Below are 7742 nucleotides of genomic sequence, written 5' to 3' on the forward strand. Positions count from 1 at the left end.
TATCCGGTTGTCCCTGATTATCCAACATATCCCTTAAACCATAGCATTACTTTTTCAAGCTCCTGTTTGATACCTGAGCTTGGTACTCGATCTTCGGTATCTTCTTGCAGTCAGCTTGTGGTTGTTACCATAACAGCTGGAGCATTTTCGTTCTAGGATGCCTGTTGAGGCCATTTTTCCTGCAGCACAGTGTTCTCCTGTGACTTTTTCTTCCCTCTGATTCCGGTCAGTCCAGAAGGGAGTAATATGCTGGTCTTCGACTAGGTTTGCTCATACACTTGGTACCAGCCCATCACTTCTTGGTCCCTTGGCTAAGCTCGGGTGTAGTATCTGGTCTTATCAGTTGTACTATCTAATACGCCCCCTCTCTGGGGTCTATTTATTAAAGCAAATTTTAGAATAGGGAGAAAAGCTTTCTCCTTCCACTACATGCTTTGACCTGGTATTGCAGTACTTCCAGGACCGGTACACAATGCTTATTTGTGTTGGACTCTCTAATCTTGGTGGAGCTCCACGATGGTCCTGATAGACAGGTCTTTTGTGATAGGTAGGTGTCAGGGCTTTGGTGCTTTGTCCTGTGACTTTCCCTTCAAGGGTCGGGCTGTGATTCATTGGCTTATGGCAGTTGGCCACTACTAGATGCCTCCTTCCACTCTTCTCGACCATTGTGTTTTCTGTTTGTCTGCTGACTACTGTATACATTTTCACCATCTCTGGAAACGGATAGCCCTCTTCTCGTGTCTCTCGTACTGTTTCAGTGTGCAAATCTGATTCCTTGGTTGTGTTTCTCATTCCCCCTGCTGGAGCTGGTAGTCTTCTCAGTGGTCCCCCTTCGGATGTCTCTTCACTGGTCGGTTTTTCCCATGTTCTGACTCTGCTCGTTCTGGGCATTCCAGGGGGCCCTGATGGGCTGCTAGGTGGAATACTCCCTCTTCTCAATTTTTCTGTTTCTTTTTGGTCCACAGTTCATAATGTGTCTGTTCTTGGGCCTGCAGTTGGCTAAGGTTTTTTTCTGTTACCTTCTTGCCTAATGCAGATCCCAGGTTCGACTTGCCCTGTTCTCAGGGATTTTGGATACATCCCTGTCTGTTGTTCAGAGTCTAGTGTATATTTCCTTGATGACCACTGTCTGCATCCTTCTGACCACTGTTTAGTTTGGTCATAGGTTAACTTTAGGATGTCCCCTTTGTCTATATGCTCCAGTGTCCCCTAGTGGATGAAGGAGGAAATAGGATTTTGGTTCTTACAGATAAATCCCTTTCTCCGATTCTATAGGGGACACTGGACGCCCTCCCGGCACTGTTCCTAACAGCCATATTCCCTAGTCATTGCAGTTGGTTGTCTGCTGCATCTTAGTCATTGCAGATTTTCTCGTTCAATTTTTGGACTTTTTGCGTAGTTGATTCCTCCTTCTTCCTTTCTCTCCTACCTCTGTTGTCTCTGCTTTCTGTATTCTCTCGGCTTGGTTTATCTAAACTGGGCTTGAAGGGATATAGAGAGGGAGGAGCCAGCTACACTTCCTGAAAAAAGTTAAAGTGCCAAGGCTCCAATTATATACTCCATTGTCTATATGCTCCAGCGTCCCCTATGGAATCAGAGAAAGGGATTTATCGGTAAGTACCAAAATCCTATTTTTATTTTCAGAAAACTTACACACGGTGAGATTTTAACTAAGTGTCAGTTTTGACTATGCAATTTCCCTTGAACTCCCCGAAGCCCAGAACACCAATTCTGACTATATTTTCTTGCGAGTTTGACTGTGCGATTTCTCATACGTCCTAGAGGATGCTGGGGTCACCTTTAGAATCATGGGGTATAGACGGGATCCGCAGGAGACATGGGCACTTTAAGACTTTGAATGGGTGTGAACTGGCTCCTCCCTCTATGCCCCTCCTCCAGACTCCAGTTTTAGAATTGTGCCCAGGCAGACTGGATGCACACTGAGGAGCTCTACAGAGTTTCTCGGGAAAAGACTTTTGTTAGGTTTTTTTATTTTCAGGGAGACTGCTGGCAACAGTCTCCCTGCTTCGTGGGACTTAGGGGAGAGAAGTCAAACCTACTTCTGGTGAGTTTAAAGGATCTGCTGCTTGGCTACAGGACACCCTGGGCAGCATTATATATATATATATATATATACCTCAAAACAGACTGGCAAGAGGGGACATAGGTGCGGAGACACTGTACTACCCCCGCCAGTATAAACATTTACTGAAAAAAACGCGGGTCTGAAGCGCGCCATTGCGGGGGTGGAGCTTAGTCCTCTCAGCTCACACAGCTCAGCGCCATTTTCTCTACACAGGCTACAGAGACGCTGATCCTTCCTCACACTGCTGTACAAGTAACAGGGTGCAAAACGGGCACAGTAATTTTGGTGCATATTATTACAGGTTGAGTATCCCATATCCAAATATTCCGAAATACGGAATATTCCGAAATACGGACTTTTTTGAGTGAAAGTGAGATAGTGAAACCTTTGTTTTCTGATGGCTCAATGTACACAAACTTTGTTTAATACACAAAGTTATTAAAAATATTGTATTAAATGTCCTTCAGGCTGTGTGTATAAGGTGTATATGAAACATAAATTAATTGTGTGAATGTAGACACACTTTGTTTAATGCACAAAGTTATTAAAAATATTGGATAAAATTACCTTTAGGCTGTGTGTATAAGGTGTATAGGAAACATAAATGCATTCTGTGCTTAGATTTAGGTCCCATCACCATGATATCTCATTATGGTATGCAATTATTCCAAAATACGGAAAAATCCCATATCCAAAATACCTCTGGTCCCAAGCATTTTGGATAAGGGAGACTCAACCTGTATTATTATAATAGCGCTGCAGGTCTGAGGTATTAATTTGGGTTTCAGAACCGTTGGTGAAGCGCTGGGTTGTGGGCTGCAAACTCCCTCTGTGTCTCCCTGACAGACTTTACTGTGGGTCTGTCCCCTATATGCCCAGTGTGTCTGTGAGTGTTGGGTACACGTGTGTCGGTATGTCTGAGGCGGAGTGCTCTTCCCAGGAGGAGACTGTGTTGGGGACACAAACAGCTGTGGGAGTGACCCTGTCGGCACCGCCGACTCCTGATTGGGCTAATGTGTTGAATGCCTTGAATGCAAATGTGGCTCTTATTAGTAAGAGATTGGATAAATCTGAGTCTCAGAACCAGGCATGGAAGAAGTCTGTGGAGGATGCGTTGTTGCAAGTCCAGACCCCTTCGGGGTCACAAAAAAGATTGTTTGCCCAGTTGGCAGACACTGATACCGACACAGACTCTTACTCCAGTGTCGACTATAGTGATGCCAGATTAGAGCCAAAATTGGCAAAGAGCATTCGGTACATGATTGTGGCGATAAAAGACGTATTACAGATCTCGGAGGACCCTGCTGTTCCTGACAAAAGGGTCTGTATGTTTAAGAGAAAGAAGCCTGAGATAACGTTTCCTCCCTCTCATGAACTGACCGCTCTATTTGATAAGGTTTTGGAAAGTCCTGACAAAAAGTTTCAGATTCCTAAAAGGATTAAGGTGGCGTACCCCTTTCCTTCTGGGGATAGGGATAAGTGGGAGTCACCCCCCATTGTGGACAAGGCTCTATCCCGGCTGTCCAAAAAGGTGGCTCTTCCGTCCCCGGACATGGCAGCCCTTAAGGATCCTGCGGATCGTAGGCAGGAAAATACATTGAAATCCATTTATGTCACCACAGGTACGCTGCTCAGGCCAGCCATTGCATCTGCGTGGGTGAGTAGTGCAATCGAAAAATGGGCAGATAGCTTGTCATCTGATATAGATACCCTAGATAGGGATAGCGTTCTCTTGACTCTAGGTCATATCAGGGCCGCCGCAGCATATCTAAAGGAAGCTGTAAGAGATATTGGCCTTTTGGGATTAAAGGCCAATGTCATGGCTGTCTCAGCTAGGCGTGCGTTGTGGATTCACCAATGGAATGCTGATGCTGACTCCAAGAAAAGTATGGAAGCTTTCCCATATAAAGGTATGGCCTTATTTGGAGACGGCCTTGATGATTTGGTGTCAACGGCTACCGCGGGTAAGTCATCCTTTTTACCTTATGTTCCTCCACAACAAAAGAAAACGCACCATTATCAGATGCAGTCCTTTCGGCCCAATAAATTCAGAAAGGGCCAGGGTTCTTCCTTCCTTGTTACTAGAGAAAGGGGAAGAGGTAAAAGATCTCCAGCCTTGTCAGGCTCCAAGGAGCAGAAGTCCTCCCAGGCTTCTGCCACCTCCACCGCATGACGTTGGGACTCCTATGCGGGAGTCCGCACCGGTGGGGGCCCGTCTTCAGTCAGTTTTGGGTTCGTTCGAACCTAGACCCTTGGATATTACAAATAGTATCCCAAGGGTACAAGCTGGAGTTTCAGGACGCCCCTCCTCGCCTTTTCAAATCGGCCTTACCAGTTTCTCTTCCCGACAGGGAGGTAGTTTGCGCCGCAATACAAAAATTGTGTTTAAATCAGGTTATCATCAGGGTTCCCCAGTCACAACAGGGAGAAGGGTTTTATTCAAGCCTGTTTGTGGTCCCGAAGCCGGACGGCTCAGTCAGACCGATCCTAAACCTGAAATCCCTGAATTTCTACCTAAAGAGATTCAAATTCAAGATGGAGTCTCGCCGAGCAGCGATCTCCAGTCTGGAGGAAGGGGATTATATGGTGTCGGTGGACATAAAAGATGCCTACTTACATGTTCCCATTTATTCTCCGCATCAAGCTTACCTGAGATTTGCAATTCAGGATTGTCATTACCAATTTCAAACATTGCCGTTTGGTCTTTCCACGGCTCCGAGGATTTTCACCAAAGTGATGGCGGAGATGATGGTTCTCCTTCGCAAACAAGGAGTCACGATTATCCCATACTTGGACGATCTCCTGATAAAAGCGTGATCCAGGGACCAGTTGGTCCAAAACGTTGCACTCTCCATGACTGTTCTCCAGCAACATGGTTGGCTCCTAAACTTGCCAAAATCACAGTTGATTCCAACGACGCGGTTGTCATTTTTGGGAATGATATTGGACACAGAACTACAGAGAGCCTTTCTTCCAGTGGAAAAGGCGCTGGTACTTCAGAGTCTGGTCAAACAAATTCTGAAACCAGCAAGAGTGTCAATCCATCAATGCATTCGATTGCTGGGGAAAATGTTTGCGGCCTACGAGGCCATTCAGTTTGGCAGGTTCCATGCCAGAGTGTTTCAGTGGGACCTGTTGGACAAGTGGTCCGGGTCCCATCTACACATGCACCAGAGAATAATCCTGTCGTCCAAGGCCAGGATATCGCTCCTGTGGTGGCTGCACAGCTCTCACCTCCTAGAGGGGCGCAGGTTCGGGATACAGGATTGGATCCTGGTGACCACGGATGCAAGCTGTCACGATCCGGGTATCTGGACGCCATTACTTACCCTTCAGATGCCTTCTAAGGCTGGCTCAGCGTTCCAGGACCGGATCCCATCTGTCATACTGATGTCCACATTCCTGCCTCCTCTCCTGTCACTCTGAGATGCGGTCACCGATACGCCTGTAACATCCGGAATGGCGTCTCCCGCGGCCTCCGCCGCTGTTCCTGAGTTTCTGCATGCAGAGTGTCAGAGTGGTGATTACGTCAGCCGCGGCCTCCGCTGTGCCCGCGTGGTTAAATGTGCACTTATCAGTCTGGCGTCTCCTGTCTCCTGTGGCTGGCGCCGCCATTACTGTTTTAATTCCCACATGGATTACAAACCAAACTTCCCTCCAAGTGTCTGCATGGGCGCAGCCATCTTGGATTCTGTCATCTGTTCATTTCCACCAATCTACTGTTTGCAATGTTAATCTGCATAATTGCCTAGCCAATCCCTTCCTTGCTGCAGGTATAAGTATTCTGTGCCTGAGCAAGGAAGGCGTCAGTGCTTTGGTTGTCAAACCTAGTTCCAGTTTGTCTCTCTCCTGTGGTTGTTTTCCAGGTTCCAGTTCCTATCTCCAAACCTCCACTAAAGAGACCCGCACCAGCATTCCACCTGCGGTGTAGCCTGACTCTCCTATCCATTTGGATTCATCTGCTTCCAGCTACAGATCCACCTGCTTACAGCAATCAGCTTCCAGCAGAGATCAGCTCTTCTTAAAGTGCCGGTACCCTTTTCTACAGATTACCATTTATCACCGGTATTATTATTTCACCGCTCTCAAGCTCCATATATCATTTCATATTTCATCGCTCTCAAGCTACATTTATTATTTAACTGGTTTCAGCCAGTATCCACTCCGTGCCAACATCAGTCTGGTTCCAGCCAGTATCCACAGCAGCCGTTTTATCCACAGCAGCCCAGCTTTTCCTGGAACACCAGCTGGTACGATCCTGGGCTATTTCCATTGCTACAGTCGGGCCTGGTAAGGACTTTCCAACTAGAAGATTATAAGAACTATCTCACACTACCAGGGCCCTGTGGCCTTGCCACCCTGTAGTACCCAGGAACTGTATTTATCCTCTGCTGATTTTATGTTTTCTTTTACTGCTGCTGTGTTACGGAGTATGTCATAATAAACATCATTGACTTTTACTTTGGTTGTCGTGGTCACGCCTTTGGGCAATTCTTCTACATGTAACTTACATGTCTAGGGGTCTGATACAACCTCCCAGGTTCCTTTACACCTCAGCCCCTACAACTGAGGCTGCCTCCCGTCAGCTCAGGCCCTCAGTTGTGACAGTAAGCACTGACCATATGAATCCAGCCGGAGACCAGGATCAAGCGGCCAGGCCGATCCAAGAACTGGCAGCCCGACTTGAACATCAGGAGGCTGCACAGGGCCACATCATCCGCTGTCTCCAGGATCTCTCTACTCGGCTGGATGGGATTCAGACAACCCTCCGTGGATCAGACGCGTCCGGTGCGTCAACCACAGTGACTCCAGCTATGACCCCACCCACCTTACCCATTTCTGCTCCACGTCTTCATCTTCCAACGCCAGCAAAATTTGACGGATCTCCAAGATTCTGCAGGGGATTTCTCAACCAGTGTGAGATTCAGTTTGAGCTACAACCTGGCAATTTTCCCAGTGACCGTACAAAAATTGCCTACATTATCTCTCTTCTCAGTGGCTCAGCCCTTGATTGGGCATCACCGTTATGGGAGAGGTCCGACACCCTGCTATCCTCCTACACTGCATTCGTGTCAACATTCAGGCGTATCTTCGACGAGCCAGGCCGGGCAACTTCAGCTTCATCTGAGATTCTCCGTTTACGCCAGGGATCACGTACTGTAGGACAATATCTTATACAGTTCCAGATCCTGGCATCCGAACTGGCATGGAACGACGAGGCCCTGTATGCTGCATTCTGGCATGGCTTATCTGAGCGTATTAAAGATGAGTTAGCTACCAGAGACTTACCTTCCAAGTTAGATGAGCTAATCTCACTCTGCACGAAAGTTGATTTACGTTTCAGAGAGAGAGCAACTGAGCGTGGAAGATCATCTGCTCCAAAATCTTCTGCTCCTCCTCCTCGCCAACTGTCACCATCTAAAGACGAGCCCATGCAAATTGGCCGTTCCCGTTTAACTCCTGCTGAGCGCCGAAGACGTCTCTCTGGGTCTCTTTGTCTTTACTGTGCAGCTCCGTCTCACACCATCAATGCCTGTCCCGAACGTCCGGGAAAACTCCAAACCCTAGCTCGCCCAGGAGAGGGCCGGCTAGGAGTAATGATCTCCTCTCCATCTCCTCATGATTGTAATCTCCCAGTGTCGCTCCAAATTGCTCA

General features: G+C 47.5%; 1 non-coding gene across 1 annotated transcript; it reads left to right on the forward strand.

Moving 5' to 3' along the window:
• The first annotated feature begins 291 nt into the window (after positions 1-291).
• LOC134913231 (U2 spliceosomal RNA) lies at positions 292-476 on the forward strand. Its single transcript, XR_010177041.1, has one exon. It is a non-coding gene; the product is annotated as a U2 spliceosomal RNA (small nuclear RNA).
• The last annotated feature ends 7266 nt before the right edge of the window (positions 477-7742 follow it).

The sequence above is a fragment of the Pseudophryne corroboree genome, chromosome 4 (genome assembly GCF_028390025.1).
Source record: "Pseudophryne corroboree isolate aPseCor3 chromosome 4, aPseCor3.hap2, whole genome shotgun sequence".
NCBI classification, from domain to species: domain Eukaryota; kingdom Metazoa; phylum Chordata; class Amphibia; order Anura; family Myobatrachidae; genus Pseudophryne; species Pseudophryne corroboree.